Here is a 22,092-nt window from a genome sequence, read left to right on the forward strand (position 1 = left end):
CAGTGTTTGATTGATGATTGTGTGTGCAGTCAGCAGTGTGTGGTTGTGGAACTATTTTGAATCCCTAGGTGTCATATCAGTGTGTGTGTGTGTGTGTGTGTGAGATTGTGGAACTAATTTGAATGCCTAGGTGTCATATCAGTGTGTGTGTGTGTGTGTGTGTGTGTGTGTGTAGTCAGCAGTGTGTGGTTGTGGAACTAATTAGAATGCCTAGGTGTCATATCAGTGTGTGTGTGTGTGTGTGTGTGTGTGTGTGTGTGTGCAGTCAGCAGTGTGTGATTGACGATTGAGCCAATGTGTGCCAACCCTGCAATTTGCACAGGGGAACAACAACAGCACTACAAGCAAAGCGTCTAGTAATGTCCCATGAATAAAACAAAATGCATCTGAATGCCCGACTCTGCTGTATCACATGTTTGAGTTCTAATTAGACTGGAGCATTTGGAATGCATCTCTTTTGTTCTGGTGCGCAATGCACTATGTATTTCTTCATTTGTGTGATGACTGCAATTGTGTTGGGTGCAAATCTCAATGTGTTGATGATCATTAACATGCTGAACTGGTCTGTTGTGTCTTTAATGCTGTGAGAGTGGTGATTGGAAGTGCGTGAAGCAAAGAGGGCGGTGTATGTAGGCCTACTTATATGGAAAATAATCTGCCCTTTTGACTTCAAATCATTGTGACTTTCTAGCGCTGGGGGGGAAATAACATCTCACTGTTGTGAAGATTGAAGAGAATCACAATCGTCATCTTCTTGTCTCTTGATAAATCAGTTGTGTCAGAGAGAGACGGCCTCAAAAAGGAGCCATCACTACATAATAGCTCAAATTAGTTATTCACAACGACAACATCAATGTTCACGGTGTCATAACATATTATAAAACTATTCCTTCTGACCGATTCTTCTTCTTCAGATGAATCCAGTCAAATCCATATGTTCTATGATCTTCTACATACAGTATCAATATCATATCCTCCCTAACAGTTGAGCCCTACAGACCAAGAACCGTATGTGCCTTTTACATTTTCAGATTAGTCATGTTTTCAAATTACATTATTCGCTGACTGTAACGTCAAGAGTTGTGTACAGACATCGAAGTAGACAGTAGAGCAGGTATCAACAACTAGATTGAGCTGTGGGCCGATTTTTATCTTGAGTGCATGGTAGGGGGACCAGAACATAATTAAAAATCATTTGTAGACTGCAAATTTACGGCAGCAAGCCCAAACAGATATAATATTTGATAAAAATAATTTCAAACCTTGCTTGCATTTGTTTATGATCAGTGGGAATACTTAGGAACATATTTCCTAAATTAAAATTGAATTGCTCAGAAAACGTGGGGACCAAATAAAATCACCCTCGGGCCAAATTCAGCCCTCGGGCCGCCAGTTGGGGAACTCTGCAGTAGAGGTTGTGTCCTTTCAAGTGATGTATAACATTCTAACTCCAAATTATTTTGATTGTTTATACAAAATGCAACTACATCAGCTGTTCAAAATAATAAACAATTGAGATATACAGTGGGGGAAAAAAGTATTTAGTCAGCCACCAATTGTGCAAGTTCTCCCACTTAAAAAGATGAGAGGCCTGTAATTTTCATCATAGATACACTTCAACTATGACAAACAAAATCAGAAAAGAAAATCCAGAAAATCACATTGTAGGATTTTTAATGAATTTATTTGCAAATTATGGTGGAAAATAAGTATTTGGTCACCTACAAACAACCAAGATTTCTGGCTCTCACAGACCTGTAACTTCTTCTTTAAGAGGCTCCTCTGTCCTCCACTCGTTACCTGTATTAATGGCACCTGTTTGAACTTGTTATCAGTATAAAAGACACCTGTCCACAACCTCAAAAAGACACACTCCAAACTCCACTATGGCCAAGACCAAAGAGCTGTCAAAGGACACCAGAAACAATATTGTAGACCTGCACCAGGCTGGGAAGAATGAATCTACAATAGGTAAGCAGCTTGGTTTGAAGAAATCAACTGTGGGAGCAATTCTTAGGAAATGGAAGACATACAAGACCACTGATAATCTCCCTCGATCTGGGGCTCCACGCAAGATCTCACCCCGTGTGGTCAAAATGATCACAAGAACGGTGAGCAAAAATCCCAGAACCACACGGGGGGACCTAGTGAATGACCTGCAGAGAGCTGGGACCAAAGTAACAAAGCCTACCATCAGTAACACACCACGCCCCCAGGGACTCAAATCTTGCAGTGCCAGACGTGTCCCCGCTTAAGCCAGTACATTTCCAGGCCCGTCTGAAGTTTGCTAGAGAGCATTTGGATGATCCAGAAGAAGATTGGGAGAATGTCATATGGTCAGATGAAACCAAAATATAACTTTTTGGTAAAAACTCAACTCGTCGTGTTTGGAGGACAAAGAATGCTGAGTTGCATCCAAAGAACACCATACCTACTGTGAAGCATGGGGGTGGAAACATCATGCTTTGGGGCTGTTTTTCTGCAAAGGGACCAGGGCGACTGATCCGTGTAAAGGAAAGAATGAATGGGGCCATGTATCGTGAGATTTTGAGTGAAAACCTCTTTCCATCAGCAAGGGCATTGAAGATGAAACGTGGCTGGGTCTTTCAGCATGACAATGATCCCAAACACACCGCCCAGGCAACGAAGGAGTGGCTTCGTAAGAAGCATTTCAAGGTCCTGGAGTGGCCTAGCCAGTCTCCAGTTCTCAACCCCATAGAAAATCTTTGGAGGGAGTTGAAAGTCCGTGTTGCCCAGCAACGGCCCCAAAACATCATTGCTCTAGAGGAGATCTGCATGGAGGAATGGGCCAAAATACCAGCAACAGTGTGTGAAAACCGTGTGAAGACTTACAGAAAACGTTTGACCTCTGTCATTGCCAACAAAGGGTATATAACAATGTATTGAGATAAACTTATGTAATTAACCAAATACTTTTCCACCATCATTTGCAAATAAATTCATAAAAAATCTTACAATATGATTTTCTGTTTTTTTTTCTCATTTTGTCTGTCATAGTTGAAGTGTACCTATGATGACAATTACAGGCCTCTCATCTTTTTAAGTGGGAGAACTTGCACAATTGGTGGCTGACTAAATCCTTTTTTCCCCACTGTATATTCACCATGTCTGTGGCCTAATATTTAAACTCAATGTGTACACATCTAACATAGCTCAACTGACAGCAACATACAGTAAGAATAAAACACTTATCATTGCAGGATAAGCACAAAGCTACAAATCAATATCAGTTCATCAGTGATACCTTTTCCTCATTACTGGCCATTGAGCACCACAGACTACAATAAGAATCATACACTGCAATTTAGAGCCATAAGGACATTATGCTGTGTCATTCTTCCGTTCATCCTGCCCCACTCCCGGGGGAGTTCCCTTGGCCAGACCAGGATCATCGGGAATGCTTATGAACATGACTTTTACACCCACATGATGGAGGAATGGTATCTGCTCTGGGCTAAACTGGAGGCTGAGGCTAATGTCACACTATTCAGGTATGCTGCTACTTTATCTCAATCAAAAATGATGTAGAAGGGGAGCCTGTTCCTCATTATACTGTTATGCCTAGTGTGCCCTGAACTGAGCCTGGGCTAGTTTCACTCACTATGTTAATTTACATTAATAGATATGACAGGAAAGCATTCAATTATGCCACTGTGAGCCAGTTCTCATTGGCTTAGACAAACCAAAGCTGATAGGTCAGTGAGCTTGAAAGGTATCCTATCAGGGATCTGGTGAAGCTATGTTAGTGTGGGAGTGAAATGACACTACAAAACCAGCAAGAAAAATAATGACTTCCAAACTGCATTTGAACCCCAGCATGAATCCCCTCAGTGCAGTATAAGTTATATACAGGATGACATAAGGGCTGAGGCGTGGGGCTTACTGCAGGGATGTCCTTGGCCTATACCTTTAAAAACCATTGAGACAATGAAAGATAGAGGAGGGGAAGCTGTGTAAATCTTGGTGAGCGATACCAGGTTCCTGGAATGTATTTCACCGGCCAAATGGATCCTTCAGTGAGGAGGATAGATGAGAGCTATGCCTGTGGGCAGCCTCCGGACACTGTGCCCATCACTCAAGGACGGGCGGGCCGCACTGGGGTGCAGATCATATTTACACCCACCCAGCGGAGCGGGCTTAGGGGGTTGGGGGAGGAGTGCTGATGAATGGAGCAGTCTCCTGGCTGTGGTGCTGCACATGTATCACAGCAGGCCGCCTGCACCAGAGAAAACAGCAGTCATACATCGCCCCGGAGACCATCCCTCACCCAGACCATTCAATTAGAGGCAGCCACTCAGATACCTAAAGCTCAGGCCAGCCCCGGGTGGCCCTAGCATACAACACGGCCCTCTCCATAAACCACAAACTTTGATATTGAGGAACTTGGCCACTGCAATAATGATGGTATTAATAGAAAAATCATAGGGGTTCAGCATAAACAACAAAATAAGGATTCAAACATCAACAACAAATGAAGGGTTCTGTAGGAGCCAAAAGTGCAATGAGAAAATTCACAATGTAACTGAAAACCTTCCTACCAAAACCATAGTTTGACTGTTTGAGTAAGTCTAAATCAAATAAATACTTATAATCCAACCAGAACCAGAATCCCTACCATAAAGTAATTAATCCAACAGAAAATGTAAAGGACCAATGTAAGGTGTCTATTGTTAAAAAAAATTCCATGTCTATTTTTCCACCATAACAGTGGCACATGAGAGAAAAGAGGCCTGAAATCCATCTTAGCAAACAGCAAACGAAGGTCGTGTTCCCTTGCTCAGAGTGAGTGGGACATGTCCCCCCCAATATTCCAGGAGACTATTACGTCATCTTTTTCCTACAAATGTGTCTCTAACTTTTGCACGGTTGGAGTTATCAGCTATTGTGAAAGCTAAGACTCAATGAATTGTTTTGCACATTTTGAGAAGATGATGGGGAGTCCCGCAAGGGGAATATCAACCAACAGACCATTTTTGAATACTCCACTTTATGTACACCTAAAAAGAAAATACGTTTTTTATGTTTAATCTTCTGTTTTGAATATAACATGTAATATTGGGATATACACTAAAACTTAAATACATTTAAACTCATTATCTGACATAGTACAAGTGTCTTCTTCAATTTGAGCCGATAGCCATGTGTGTGTGAGGTGTATTCTTTTGATACCATGAAGATTTGTAAGACTACCAAAAAACACTCTTTGTGACCCTGTTTTAGCTCATTGTGACGCAGAGGGTGGCCACTATCTGGCAGTGGTCACTATTTGGCATGACAGCAACCTGACACATTTTCAAAATGTTCAATTAGGGCTCTTACATTTTTTACAGAAAACTATCTTGGTTAGTTTTCATGGCTTTGAGTCTGAAATGTAATAGGTTAAACATTTTCACACCCATTGTCTTCCCACTCAAACGTATCTTTTCTCTCTTTCTATGTCTCTGCAAACCTTCCAGAGGCTTCATGTCGGAGTGGGAGCTCTATAAAGAGGCCCAAATTCCCAACTTGGAATTTAGAGTCAGATGATTGTTCAAATCGATTTTTCCCATTCTGAGATCTTTTTCTGAGTTCCCAGTTGTCTTGAACGCACTGAAGTCTGAGATTTCGGAGTTCCAAGTTGTTTTGAAGGTGGCATAAACAGATCAAACAAAGAGATTTCCAAACCTCTCTGCCAATAACAGCTAGTTTTCAGGTAATATATCCCTCTCATTAGGCCCCTCCACTCTGGTGGATTGATCCACACTGTGGTTAAAGTCCCAATGTTGACGTTTTTATATCAATATCAAATCATTTCTGGGTAACAATTAAGTACCTTACTGTAATAGTTTTCCATTAAAATGGTCAATAGGAAACAAAAACATATCTTTAGCAAAAAAATATTTCTTAAGCAATAAATAGTTAGGACAGTCTGGGAGTGGTCTGAGTTGGGAAGGGGGAGGACACCTAAAAGCTGTTTTTGGCAGAGAGGTTTGGAACTCTCCTTGTTATTGGTCTATTAACTTATTTACCGCCTGGTGATGTCACCAGGGATGCTGAAACTCCACCCATGCACAACCTGCTGATTAGAAGGTCCAGTGTATATTGTATTTTCAACCAGAAATTATCAGGAAATAACACTGATCAAATTATTTCACACTTTTACAGTGATCGGTTTCATTGGCTGTTGTACAATATGATACAAGACACAGGAAAAACAGAACTCTTTTTGCGCCCAGTTCACAAGTAGTATTTTCCGAATTTCCCACTAGTTATGAATGCAGCATAATTCAAGAAAGCACCTGTTGGTAGGACAGGACTCCAACCACACCCATACCTTCACCCACATCCATTTTTGGACTTGGAAATTAATGATACCGTATGTACCCATTGATTTTTGAAGGATATAACTTATAAATGCCTCATGATCATATATATTTATATATATTCACTAAACATTCATATATATACACATACTATATATACACATAAATATATACATACATACATATACACACTTTTTTAGAAAATAACTTTATTATTCTTTGCAAACCCTCCACCCCTCCCCCAATTGGAGTAAACTAATAAACAATAACACTTAGGCTTCTACCTTCAGTTTATACATCTTATACACATTTTACAGACACAGTCCATTTTACAATCGTTATATTTTGTTTGTTTTTAGTCCTGGCCTTCCTCTATTTCTGTTGTCCATCCAGTTTGATTTCCATTTGTAACTGTGCTATTTCTCAACATTTCTGAACCTATATTCATTTTACAGACCCCATATATTTTACATTGGTTATCTTGTTGTTATTAGTCCCACCCTTCAGCTCCATTCAACCCCTCCCATCTATCTCTTAACACCATCCATTTTGGATTTCTATTTGCCATATATTTTTAAACTGTGCTGTGATGCTTCACAAAAGTACTGAACGTTTCTATTCTCATAGTTTCTACAAATTGTAAATTAAATATAAACATGGTTGCTAAAATAATGATTATATTATTGATTGATTGACTATGACTTTCCAAATCACCCAGTATTGCAATCTGCAGCGTAGATAAATGTTGCAATTCTTCAGCCATTCCTGGACCTGTGACCAAAAACGAGCTACATACAGTTCGGACAGTACCAAAGTAAATGATCTAATGACTCTGCCTCCTCACAGCAAAATCTGCCGAGCTGGGAAGATTGTAACATTATATTATATAACATTATATTGGTTGCAAGAATTTAGTATAATAATTTAAATTGAAAAATTCAAATTTTAATCCGGTGTCGTTTTGAGTGTCAATTCATAAACCATGTGCCATGGAATCGGTACATCAAAAAATCTCGGCCCAACTATTTTGCAATTTATATGGCACACCTGTCCATTTTTTGGTACTGAAATTAAACTGGTATATATTTTTATTTATCACAATTTTCTTTAGCCATTTTTGGTCTTTAATGCAGGGTCGACAGACAAGTTCCTTACCTTTTCCCCCTTCCACTTGCCTCTTCCATTTGTGTGGTAATGCTGCAATTAGTTGTAATTTTGGGAAGCGCAGACATTTACGTACATGTCTGTGCGAGCTGCATGTGTGACATACTGTAACTCCACCAGTCCTATTTATGATATAATTTACAAAGATTATTTAAAAAAATGTATTATCAAAAACATGTTTTTTAAAAAATCAATTAGTATATTTGAGTTTAACCACAATATTTGTTGTATTATTTGTTCTGTCTGTTCAGGTGGATTAAACTGAAACTGCAACCAACTTTCTAAGGTTTGTTTAAAAAATAATGATATTTTGGAGATAATTTCATTTTCAAATAAGTGAAAGTGAGCAGTTGTAATCTGAATAAAGGGAAAAGGGACATTCTTGAACATGGGGTGAGACAGTCTTACAAATTTCCTAGAGAAACATTTACGTAAATATAACTTTTGTATGACTGATGCCTTTAGTGAGAGGTCTAATGTTATTCAGCCATGGATTTCTAATCCCTTAATATTATTGTTGGATCGAATTTTAACAGCTAGCATTTCGATGTCAATAATAAATAGATTTGCCGATAGTGGACAACCTTGTTTAACTCCTCTTGACAGTTTAAACCTTTCTGAGATGTAGCCATTATTTACTATTGTACACCTATGGCTACTATACATAACTTTAACCCATTTTATAAGAGATTCTCCAAAATTGAAATATTCCAGGCATTTATATATAAACTCCAGTCATACTTTATCAAAAGCCTTTTCTAAGTCAGCTATGAAAACCAGGCCTGGTTTCCCGATATTTCATAGTATTCTATTGTTTCCAGTACTTGTCTTTTATTATCTCAAATGTATCGTTCATGTAAAAAAAGCTGTCTGATTAGGATGAATAATATCTGACAAAACCTTTTTAATTCTATGCACCAAGCATTTAGCTAGAATTTTTGCATCACAACACTGAAGTAAGAGGCCTCCAATTCTTTAAATGGACGGAATCTTTATATGCACCACTTTGATCCTGTTTCAGTAATAATGAAATCAGACCTTCTTATTGCGTGTCTGATAATCTACTGTTTATATAGAAGTGGTTAAAACATGCTACAAATGGTCATCTGAGTATATCAAAAAAAGTTTGGTATACTTCCACTGGTATAACATCCAGCCCTGGAGTTTTCCAGGACTTAAAGGCTTAAATTGCTTCAAGAAGTTCCTCCTCTGTAATTTGGCCTTCACATTACTTTTTATATACAGATGTTAATTTTACATTATTAATAGGAAAAAAAATCCATACAATTAGCTTCGGTTAGTGGAGATGGAGGAGACTGAAATGAAAACGTATTCTTAAAGTACTTTACTTCCTCTTTCAAAATATAATTCGGTGAATCATGAGTGACTCCATCATAAGTAACAAGTTTCAATACATATATTTTTTTAAGAATTTGGTGCATTCTTCCCCATATTCTATCCAGTTCGCTTCAGTTTATAATATAGTACACTGGATCTTTCTTGAATTAAGTTCCTCCATTTCTTTTTGTTTTTCCTCTTACCTCTGTGCCTTTATGGTACTGTTTTTATTGCTACATTATCTGTATGTACTGTTAGTCCTTCAATTTCCTTTGTTAATATGGACTCTTTTGACCTAAATTGCTTTTGTTTTATAGATGAGTACTGAATTGCATGGCCTCTAAAGGCACATTTAAAAGTGTCCCATACAATAAGGGGATCTGCTGTACCTATGTTATGTCGGAAAAAGCAAGTTATACATGTTTCTGTCCTCGTTAAAAACATGTTTATATCTAGTAGGCTTTAATTACATTTCCAATATCCTCACCCACGTGGAAATTATGTAAGAGTAATATATATGCCAATTATGTGATGCTCCGACCGCATTCTGTCCCCTATCAACACTTTTTAAACTTTTGGTGCCAGAGAGAATGACACAAGAAAGTAATCAAGATGACTAGCTTGATTAAGCCTGCGCCATGTATATCTCACTAGGTCAGGGTATTTAAGTCTCCATATATCCAATAATTCCAATATATCCATGACATTCATGATTTCCTTAAGTGCCTGAGGGTGATAGTTTGTAGTGTGATCTCCTTTACGGCCCATAGAGGTATTTAAAACTGTATTTAAATCCCCCACCATAATAATAGAGTCTAATGTTGCTTGTAGAGTTGATAAATTCTTATACATATTTTCAAAGAAGCTTGGATCATCATTATTTTGACCGTTTCGGTTAATAAGACATATCTGTTTATGGTCCAATAACATATTTAAAATCATCCATCTACTTTGAGGATCTGTTTAGACAATTTGCGAGTTTGGATCAAAATTACTGTTAATTAATATCATCACCCGTTTTGAATTTCTTTGCCCATGGGAGAAATATATTTAGCCACCCAGTCATTTTTCCACAAAACTTCATCTAAAATTGTTGAAAGAGTTTCCTGTAAACAATATATTATATTCCTTCCCTTAAAACCTTTTTGGGATAGGGGGCAGCATTTTCACTTTGGATGAATAGCGTGCCCAGAGTGAACTGCCTCCTACTCTGTCCCACATGCTAATATATGCATATTAGTATTAGTATTGGATAGAAAACACTCAGAAGTTTCTAAAACGGTTTGAATGATGTCTGTGAGTAGAACAGAACTCATATGGCAGGCGAAAACCTGAGACAAATCCAACCAGGAAGTGGGACATCTGGGGTTTGTAGTTTTTCAAAGCTTGGCCTACCGAATACACAGTGTCTATGGAGTCAAGTTGCACTTCCTACGGCTTCCACTAGATGTAAACCGTCTTTAGAAACTGGTTTGAGGATTCTACTATGAAGGAGGGGCTCATGAGACCTCTTTGAGTCAGTGGTCTGGCAGAGTATCTCAGGCTTGTGACGCGCGCTCCCGACAGAGTTACCTCTCGTTGAAGTGCTTTTCTTCAGATATAGGAATTCTCCGGTTGGAACATTATTGATGTTTTATGTTAATAACATCCTAACGATTGATTCCATACATCATTTGAGTTGTTTCTATGGCCTGTAACATAACTTTTCAAGTTTTTGTCTGAACGGAGAGCTTGCGCCTCATGAAGATTAATTAGTGGGCTGAACACGCTAACAACAAGTGGCTATTTGGACATAAATTATGGACTTTATGGAACTTTATGGAACAAATCAGTCATTTATTGTCGAACTGGGATTCCTGGGAGTGCCTTCTGATGAAGATCATCAAAGGTAAGTGAATATTTATGGTGTTATTTCTAACTTCTGTTGACTCCAAAATGGTGGATATTTCTCTGGCTGTTTTGGGCTCTAAGCGCCGTTCTCAGATTATGCTTTTTCCGTAAAGTTCTTTTGAAATCTGACACAGCTGTTGCTGTTGGAGAAGTCTATCTTTCATTCTGTGAATAAAACTTGTATCTTTTATCAATGTTTATTATGAGTATTTCTGCAAAATCACCAGATGTTTTGGAATCAAATCATTACTGCATGTAACGCGCCAATGTAAACTGAGATTGTTGGATATAAATATGCACATTATCGAACAAAACATGTATTGTGTTGTATGTATTGTATTGTGTAACATGATGTCCTATGAGTGTCATCTGATGAAGATCATCAAAGGTTAATGATTCATTTAATCTATATTTCTGCTTTTTGTGACTCCTATCTTTGGCTGGAAAAATGGCTGTGTATTTTTTTGACTTGGCTATGACCTAACATAATCATATGTTGCACTTTCGGACACGATGGGTAGATTAACACAATGTTTTTCTTTCATTTGTTGTATTGGACTTGTTAATGTGTGAAAGTTACATATTTAAAAAAAATATTTTTGAATTTCACGCGCTGCCTTTTCAGCGGAATGTTGTCGAGGGGTTCCGTTAGCGGAACTCCTGCGCTAGAAAGGTTAAATACTGACCGTCTTTTCTTATTATCTGCTAAGCCATTACAATAACTGGCTATACTTATTTCATCAATGACCATAATGAGACACAAGTTTCAATTATGTTTATCAAAATATATGTTTGTTAACGTACCATTAAAAAGTGACGTGATGATTGAGTGTCTATATAGCTGTACCATGATATTTGCAATCCAACTAAGTAAACCTCCAATTGGTCCCCACTAGTCCAACCGCTAAAACCCCAACCACCCACAACCCCCCGGATCCCGTGGCCCCGGAGAGACCCGGGACCCATCCTTCGAAAAGAGCACACAGTGCCGCCCACAGAACAGAAGCAGATCAACCGCCAAATGCATTCCATTGCACTCACCTCGATTTGTATTATATATAGCCATTAAAAAATATGTCTTTTAAAAATCCTGTTTATCTTATTTTCCATAATTAGCTATTAATATTTGTAGTAATGTAGGCAGTTTAAGCAAAGGATTATTAGGAATAAATATTATTTTAGCAAACAATTATTGTGATTCATCCTATATTGTCCCTAACATATTTTACACCCTCGCAACAGTTGTGGGATACACACACACGTACACACACACTCATACACACTCATACACCTTCAACCCCTTTCCCCCACAACAACCATAGAATCAGATTCTCAAAAGTTGCACCATCCGAGAGTCTAACTCAAGAAAGGTCTTGATTTACGAATGTATAAACAGTTGCATCTGTATGAGAAGGCAGGCAAAACTGTGCAAAAAATGGGCAGAAATGGGGAGATTTGATTAACCATTGTCACGTCCTAGGCGATGGAGATCAGATATACTCCCTTTCCCTGATACACCCACACATGGTCCCCCATTGTGACCTTATTCCCAAGCAAGTCCGTGTAGTCAGATTTTGTGCCACAAGGGCCACAATAATATGCCCCCTCTCTGAATGTCCGAGTGTGACCCCCTCCCCATGGTTACTGCAGCTAGTGTTGTCAGCACTGCCACTGCCTGGGTGGGGGCATCCCACCGGAATTCCCACCGGCTAGGTACAAGGTCGTCAAGGTTCTCATTAGCAGCTTTGACAATTTCCTTGTAAATTATGCTCTCCCATCATGGGGCCCCGGCTTTGCAGAACCAACCCTGCCAGGCAGGCTCAGAATCTTGAGGGGGTGGTGCTGCTCTAGAAGGTCTCTGACCGCATTTTGTCTGCATACAGGCTGCTTACAGCCTAAAACAGATAGGGACTTCTCATTAGTATCTGGGTCATTCAGGTGGCTATCTAGGGTATAGGGTTGTGGACCATTCCATCAATATAGGACCATAAATTAATTAATTAGATGTATAATTCATTATTTTAAATGTAGTTTCCCATGATAGGACAATAAATACATGAGATGTATAATTTATTTTAAAATACAATTCCACCATGATAGGACAATAAATAAATAAACAAATAAGATGTATAATTCATTATAAAATGTATATCCCTCGTCTGCACAAAATGGAAAGCTCTCTCACAACCCCTGCTCACAAACAGCGTCGCAATTTTCAGGTCTCTCCAGAGAGGTTAGATCGGGTTCAAGTCCGGGATCTGGCTGAGCCACTCAAGGACATTCAAAGACTTATCCCGAAGCCGCTCCTGCGTTGTCTTGGCTGTGTGCTTAGGGTCATTGTCCTGTTGGAAGGTGAACCTTCATTCAAGTCTGAGGTCCTGAGTGCTCTGGAGAAGGTTTTCATCAAGGATCTCTTTGTTCTTTGCTCCATTCAACTTTCCGTCGATCCTGACTAGTCTCCCATTCCCTGCCACTGAAAAACATCCCCACAGCATGATGCTGCCACCACCATGCTTCAGTATAGGGATGGTGCCAGGTGTCATGACGTGGCCCTCTTTGGATATAGCAAGGACCAACTCTCTCTCTCACCACCTCTCCCTTCCCCCTACACCCAGGATCTGTTATCTCAGGTCGTACATTCCTGGAGGAGACTCTCTTCCTTCATGCAGTATATATAGAGAGAGAGGGTTCACAGTAGAACAAAGGAGCTTCTTCTACCTCACAGAACTTGAGAACTGAACAATGTCCATGTTTTGGAGACTGTGTAACCAGTCGGTGGAGAATCCAGCTATGACCGGTCCATTTTATTTTATGATTGTGACCTCAGGAAAGACAATACAGCCACATTACCATAACTCTGTTTATATAGGAGCCTCCGTTCTGAGGCGTGCATCTAATTATTGTAAAATGAATGAGTAAAGATGAAACTATTTGTGTGAAACTGAAAGCGCGAACCACTGCTTTTAATCAGGGCAAGGTGTCTGGTAACATGACCGAATACAAACAGTGCAGCTATTCCCTCCGCAAGGCTATCAAACAAGCTAAGCGCCAGTACAGAGACAAAGTAGAATCTCAATTCAACGGCTCAGACACAAGAGGCATGTGGCAGGGTCTACAGTCAATCACGGACTACAGGAAGAAACCCAGCCCAGTCACGGACCAGGATGTCTTGCTCCCAGGCAGACTAAATAACTTTTTTGCCCGCTTTGAGGACAATACAGTGCCACTGACACGGCCTGCAACGAAAACATGCGGTCTCTCCTTCACTGCAGCCGAGGTGAGTAAGACATTTAAACGTGTTAACCCTCGCAAGGCTGCAGGCCCAGATGGCATCCCCAGCCGCGCCCTCAGAGCATGCGCAGACCAGCTGGCCGGTGTGTTTACGGACATATTCAATCAATCCCTATACCAGTCTGCTGTTCCCACATGCTTCAAGAGGGCCACCATTGTTCCTGTTCCCAAGAAAGCTAAGGTAACTGAGCTAAATGACTACCGCCCCGTAGCACTCACATCCGTCATCATGAAGTGCTTTGAGAGACTAGTCAAGGACCATATCACCTCCACCCTACCTGACACCCTAGACCCACTCCAATTTGCTTACCGCCCAAATAGGTCTACAGACGATGCAATCTCAACCACACTGCACACTGCCCTAACCCATCTGGACAAGAGGAATACCTATGTGAGAATGCTGTTCATCGACTACAGCTCGGCATTCAACACCATAGTACCCTCCAAGCTCGTCATCAAGCTCGAGACCCTGGGTCTCGACCCCGCCCTGTGCAACTGGGTACTGGACTTCCTGACGGGCCGCCCCCAGGTGGTGAGGGTAGGTAACAACATCTCCTCCCCGCTGATCCTCAACACTGGGGCCCCACAAGGTTGCGTTCTGAGCCCTCTCCTGTACTCCCTGTTCACCCACGACTGCGTGGCCACGCACGCCTCCAACTCAATCATCAAGTTTGCGGACGACACAACAGTGGTAGGCTTGATTACCAACAACGATGAGACGGCCTACAGGGAGGAGGTGAGGGCCCTCGGAGTGTGGTGTCAGGAAAACAACCTCACACTCAACGTCAACAAAACTAAGGAGATGATTGTGGACTTCAGGAAACAGCAGAGGGAACACCCCCCTATCCACATCGATGGAACAGTAGTGGAGAGGGTAGCAAGTTTTAAGTTCCTCGGCATACACATCACAGACAAACTGAATTGGTCCACTCACACAGACAGCATCGTGAAGAAGGCGCAGCAGCGCCTCTTCAACCTCAGGAGGCTGAAGAAATTCGGCTTGTCACCAAAAGCACTCACAAACTTCTACAGATGCACAATCGAGAGCATCCTGGCGGGCTGTATCACCGCCTGGTATGGCAACTGCACCGCCCTCAACCGTAAGGCTCTCCAGAGGGTAGTGAGGTCTGCACAACGCATCACCGGGGGCAAACTACCTGCCCTCCAGGACACCTACACCACCCGATGTCACAGGAAGGCCATAAAGATCATCAAGGACATCAACCACCCGAGCCACTGCCTGTTCACCCCGCTATCATCCAGAAGGCGAGGTCAGTACAGGTGCATCAAAGCTGGGACCGAGAGACTGAAAAACAGCTTCTATCTCAAAGCCATCAGACTGTTAAACAGCCACCACTAACACTGAGTGGCTGCTGCCAACACACTGACACTGACTCAACTCCAGCCACTTTAATAATGGGAATTGATGGGAAATGATGTAAATATATCACTAGCCACTTTAAACAATGCTACCTTATATAAATGTTACTTACCCTACATTATTCATCTCATATGCATACGTATATACTGTACTCTATATCATCGACGGTATCCTTATGTAATACATGTATCACTAGCCACTTTATACTATACTATGCCACTTTGTTTACATACTCATCTCATTGTACATACTGTACCCGATACCATCTACTGTATCTTGCCTATGCTGCTCTGTACCATCACTCATTCATATATCCTTATGTACATATTCTTTATCCCCTTACACTGTGTACAAGACAGTAGTTTTGGAATTGTTAGTTAGATTACTTGTTATTACTGCATTGTCGGAACTAGAAGCACAAGCATTTCGCTACACTCGCATTAACATCTGCTAACCATGTGTATGTGACAAATAAAATTTGATTTGATTTGATTTGATTTGATTTGAAATTGTGTAATGTGATTTTAAACCTTTAATGTGAGAGAATTGTATTTCTGTTTAAAGTTTCACTAAGTCATTGGCCCGCCCTCACGAGCACAGACATCGATCTGGCGTCATGGGACAGCTTTTCCACAGTTTCGAATAAAACTCCCACCTGGAGAAGCCCACTTTAGACCAAGCATACCTCGATTACCGAGAGGGCTAAGGTTTGAGGAGAGATCATGCATTCCTTGGTTGCTGAATTCTTAACCATACCACGTGGTTAAACCCTGAGACTATCGATAACGACAGAATAAGAGCAAATCTTCAATACTTATTACTAGTCTGCAGCTAGGAATTATGTACCATTGAATGCGAAGACCCGACAACCGCCGAAACATCTATTCTGTAAGAACATTTCTGAATGTTACTCTGAAGTATACAATCTAACCAAAGACTCCAGGGACGCAGAGAGAATCTCGGATGAACTTTCCAACAGAAAAGGACGATTCCAACAAAGATCACAATGACACACTGATTGTAAATACATATATTGATTGCAATTATTCCTGAATGAGTAAGCGTTCATGTGCAAAGGATTAGCATTTCAATTATTATAATTATCAAATGTATAGTGTATTTTGTCTTTCACGCCCTCTCAGTCCCTTTGTCTACCAAGCCGCCGTACCGGTTTAGCCCATTAGGGAACATCCCCTATCATTTCCTTGTAACCATACCTACTGCTTGGTTGTTTGTTATGCATTTTTGGGAATATTTAGTTAGTTAGTAAATAAATGAATAAGACAATTGATATATGGATGATTCATTGCAGACTGGGTTCGTGCAGATAACCAACAATTTACGACGCTTGGAACGAGACTAACGTGAGGTAAAGTATAATTCATTAATTAGAAGAATAATTGATCAGATATTAAACTATCTGAAAAGTTATATTAGGAAATTATAACGTTGTAATCTGAAGACTTTCCTTGGTGCCCAGACATCCTAGTTAATTACATTTACATGATTAGTTTAATCACGTAATAATAATTACAGAGAATTGATTTGATAAAATAACAGTCTTCGCTTTAATGATGCTAAAAACACGACACAGGTTTCCTCCAGGCGGGACGCTTGGCATTCAGGCCAAAGAGTTCAATCTTGGTTTCATCAGACCAGAGAATCTTGTTTCTCATGGTCTGATAGTCTTTAGATGCCTTTTGGCAAACTCCAAGCCTGCGGTCATGTGCCTTTTACTGAGGAGTGGCTTCTGTCTGGCCACTGTACCATAAAGGCCTGATTAGTAGAGTGCTGCAGAGATGGTTGTCCTTCTGGAAGTTTCTCCCATCTCCACAGAGGAATCCTGGAGCTCTGTGAGAGTGACCATCAGGTTCTTGGTCCCCTCCCTGACCAAGGCCCCTCTCCCCCGATTGCTCAGTTTGGCCAGGCAGCCAGCTCTAGGAAGAGTCTTGGTGGATCCAAACTTCTTCCATTTAAGAATGATGGAGGCCACTAGGTTCTTGGGAACCTTCAATGCTTCAGAACTTTTTTGGTACCCTTCCCTAGATCAAAATGTGGAAAAAGTGAAGAGGTCTGAATAGTTTCCGCATTGTACTGTATGTTACACACAGACTGAGTTTGTAAGGAAGCTTCTTATTATAGATGGTTTATTCATGTACATATTGTCTTTCAAATGGAGGCTGCAGTTTCCATTTATGCCATGTCATTATTTTTACTAGGCACTTTAAGCAGGGTGCTTAAATAACTGCCTCTGGTAACAGTAACATTTCCTCTTGATGATACACAAACATCCACACACCCGTAGGACTTCATTTGTTTCTTCCCTTCCCACTCCCAGGCGAACTGGTATCCTGTTGAAGGGCCCTGATGATGTGGACTTCCATTAGTTCAAGAGCATCCTGGAGAAGAACCAGGTTCCCACAGAGACCCTGGGACCAGAAGAGTTCATCCAGAGGCTCCCCGCTGGGGTCCTGTATGCAAACCGGGCCCTCAGGGCAGTACAGGTACAATTAAGGGCCCTTGAAGCAACCTTCGTACAACACCTAGGGACCTTGCGGAGAGGTTCAGACCTCTTGGTATAATGGATGAACTAACAGTCACAGGAACTCAGGTTTGAATCTCAGTCAGGCTCCTTTGCTAGTGTCCCATTAGACTGTTAAGGGAAGTAAGAAAGGCTTTTCCATTCATTTCTGCATCTCTTGCATGCATTCCCAGAGAGTGTTCCAGAGTGAGGGAGGAGTGATAAAGGATGGATATCAGGTTACAGACATCCAGCCTGGCTCTACAGTCACCGTGATGACAGCAACTGAGGTCTACAGGGCAGAGAGCCAGGTTATTACAGCTGGGCCCTGTATACTGGACTACAAATACCACTACAGGTGCAGTCACACAAACACGTATGCATACACATGAGTGAAGACCCATAATTCTGAGCAAAAACTGTTTAGCAAAAAATATATATAAATATATATTTTTTGCCTGTTTTGCATGTTTTGTCTTTAATTCTTGTCATATATAAGTTTACAAACAATGTAATCCAGCATGACTTCTGCCTCATTCAAAACAATTTGAAACTCGGAACTGGGAAATCTCAGACTTCAGTGAGTTCAAGACAAATGGGAACCCTGAAAAGAAACTAACTCCGACTGGGAAAATACTTATTGAACGGTCATCCAACTCGTAATTCCAAGTCAGGAACTCTGGCCTCTTTCTAGAGCTATGACCTGAAGATCACTGACGTCATGATTCAACCTTGTTTTGTCCCCCCAGATTTCCCATTTGTCTTGAAAGCACCATAAATCCGGAGAATACCAGAATTTGATGACAAAATTGCCCATGTGCCTCACCCTAAATAATTTCCCCCTCAGTACTTAGCCTTCTGTTCTGACTTGGTGGTGCACATGTAGCCTATAGCCTGTTTTAGAGAAATGTTACCATCAAATATTGTAAGAGCTTTCTTTGTCTGCTTATATGCCCCATTTATTTATCCTATGATTCTGACTTGGTGTACAGGGAGAAAATTGTAAGAACAGCCCATGTTCTGAATTCTGTTGCTGTACATTTAGATGCTGAACAAATAGTTCTATTGACTACGTCCATTTTAGCTCGCTCATTAGTCTTAATGGAAATTACGGATTGCCTTAAATCTGCTCATCGTTCCCTTATGCCATTGTTTATACATCTCATTGTTATAGGCCTATTGCTTATATCTCATTAATACTGTATCTTATTCATAATTGTAGGCAGTGTTGGAATGATTTCATTGTTTTGCTTACTTTGTGAATTATAATTAGCTCATGTGCTTTTCTTGACAAGAAGGAGATACAATATTATGTTGTTGAGTCTGTTCGCCAGTGTCACGCCCTGGCCTTAGTTATCTTTGTTTTCTTTATTATTTTGGTTAGGTCAGGGTGTGACATGGGGGATTTATGTGTTTTTCTTGTCTAGGGGTTTTGTAAGTTTATGGGGCTGTTTCCTTTCTAGGTAAATTGTATGTCTATGGTTGCCTAGATTGGTTCTCAATTAGAGGCAGCTGTCTATCGTTGTCTCTGATTGGGAACCATATTTAGGCAGCCATATTCTTTGGGTATTTGGTGGGTGATTGTTTCCTGTGTCAGTGTTTGTGGCACACGGGACTGTTTCGTTGCTAGTTCACTTTATTTATTTTGTATTTGTGTTAATGTTTAGTTTTTCTTATTAAAGAACCATGAACTTTAACCACGCTGCATTTTGGTCGTCCTCTCCTTCCCAGGAAGAAAGCCGTGACGGAATCACCCACCAAAACAGGACCAAGCAGCGTGGTGACAGGCAGCGGCAGGAGGAGCAGCGATGTCAGGATTATTGGACTTGGGAGCAGAATCTGGACTATACAACTTGGGAAGAGAAAGACAGGTGGGCGGTCGACCCAGGGAAAATACACTATATATAAAGTACAAATGCTATATACACAGTACATACACTAGATATACAGTTCATACAGTACATACACTATAAATACAGTACACAAAGTACAAACAGTATATACGCTATATATACACTACATATAAAGTACATACAGTACATGCACTTACATGCACAACATAAAGATATAAAACTGCATTTTTTTGTGAAGAATCAACAACAAGTGGGACACAATCATGAAGTGGAACGACATTTATTGGATATTTCAAACTTTTTTAACAAATCAAAAACTGAAAAATTGGGCGTGCAAAATTATTCAGCCCCTTTACTTTCAGTGCAGCAAACTCTCTCCAGAAGTTCAGTGAGGATCTCTGAATGATCCAATGTTGACCTAAATGACTAATGATGATAAATACAATCCACCTGTGTGTAATCAAGTCTCCGTATAAATGCACCTGCACTGTGATAGTCTCAGAGGTCCGTTAAAAGCGCAGAGAGCATCATGAAGAACAAGGAACACACCAGGCAGGTCCGAGATACTGTTGTGAAGAAGTTTAAAGCCGGATTTGGATACAAAAAGATTTTCCAAGCTTTAAACATCCCAAGGAGCACTGTGCAAGCGATAATATTGAAATGGAAGGAGTATCAGACCACTGCAAATCTACCAAGACCTGGCCGTCCCTCTAAACTTTCAGCTCATACAAGGAGAAGACTGATCAGAGATGCAGCCAAGAGGCCCATGATCACTCTGGATGAACTGCAGAGATCTACAGCTGAGGTGGGAGACTCTGTCCATAGGACAACAATCAGTCGTATATTGCACAAATCTGGCCTTTATGGAAGAGTGGAAGAAGAGAGCCATTTCTTAAAGATATCCATAAAAAGTGTCATTTAAAGTTTGCCACAAGCCACCTGGGAGACACACCAAACATGTGGAAGAAGGTGCTCTGGTCAGATGAAACCAAACTCGAACTTTTTGGCAACAATGCAAAACGTTATGTTTGGCGTAAAAGCAACACAGCTGAACACACCATCCCCACTGTCAAACATGGTGGTGGCAGCATCATGGTTTGGGCCTGCTTTTCTTCAGCAGGGACAGGGAAGATGGTTAAAATTGATGGGAAGATGGATGGAGCCAAATACAGGACCATTCTGGAAGAAAACCTGATGGAGTCTGCAAAAGACCTGAGACTGGGACGGAGATTTGTCTTCCAACAAGACAATGATCCAAAACATAAAGCAAAATCTACAATGGAATGGTTCAAAAATTAACATATCCAGGTGTTAGAATGGCCAAGTCAAAGTCCAGACCTGAATCCAATCGAGAATCTGTGGAAAGAACTGAACTGCTGTTCACAAATGCTCTCCATCCAACCTCACTGAGCTCGAGCTGTTTTGCAAGGAGGAATGGGAAAAATGTCAGTCTCTCGATGTGCAAAACTGATAGACATACCCCAAGCGACTTACTACTTACTAATAATTTTGCACGCCCAATTTTTCAGTTTTTGATTTGTTAAAAAAGTTTGAAATATCCAATAAATGTCGTTCCACTTCATGATTGTGTCCCACTTGTTATTGATTCTTCACAAAAAAAATGCAGTTTTATATCTTTGTTTGAAGCCTGAAATGTGGCAAAAGGTCGCAAAGTTCAAGGGGGCCGAATACTTTCGCAAGGCACTGTATATGCAGTATATACACAAAATATACAGTACATACACAATACACACAGTAGAGTAGCCTAGTGGTTAGAGTGTTGGACCGGAAGGTTGCAAGTTCAAATCCCCGAGCTGACAAGGTACAAATCTGTCGTTCTGCCCCTGAACAGGCAGTTAACCCACTGTTCCTAGGCCGTCATTGTAAATAAGAATTTGTTCTTAACTGACTTGCCTAGTTAAATTAAGGTAAAATAAAAAACAGTTTATACACTATGTACACTATATATAGTATATATACAGTACATACAGTTCATACACTATACATACAGTACATACAGTACATGCACTTTATTTATGCAGTATATACACTATATATGCAGTACATACACTATATATGCAGTGCATACAGTACATACACTGTGTATACAATATATACGCTATATATACATTATATATACAGTACAGTATAGTACATACACGATATTTACAGTACATACAGTGATAGCCAAGTGTAGCGGTGGTAAGGTTCCACTCCATGGTGTTGAAAGGAATGCGCTGCTGTTGGGACAGCTTTACGTAGGCCCTTACAGTTTGGGGGCACCTCTTGTCACCGTTATAGTGCAATTAATGTATTGTTTAGTGTTTTGTT

The sequence above is a fragment of the Oncorhynchus mykiss genome, chromosome 10 (assembly GCF_057628025.1).
Source record: "Oncorhynchus mykiss isolate SJ-2025 chromosome 10, ASM5762802v1, whole genome shotgun sequence".
NCBI classification, from domain to species: Eukaryota; Metazoa; Chordata; class Actinopteri; order Salmoniformes; family Salmonidae; genus Oncorhynchus; species Oncorhynchus mykiss.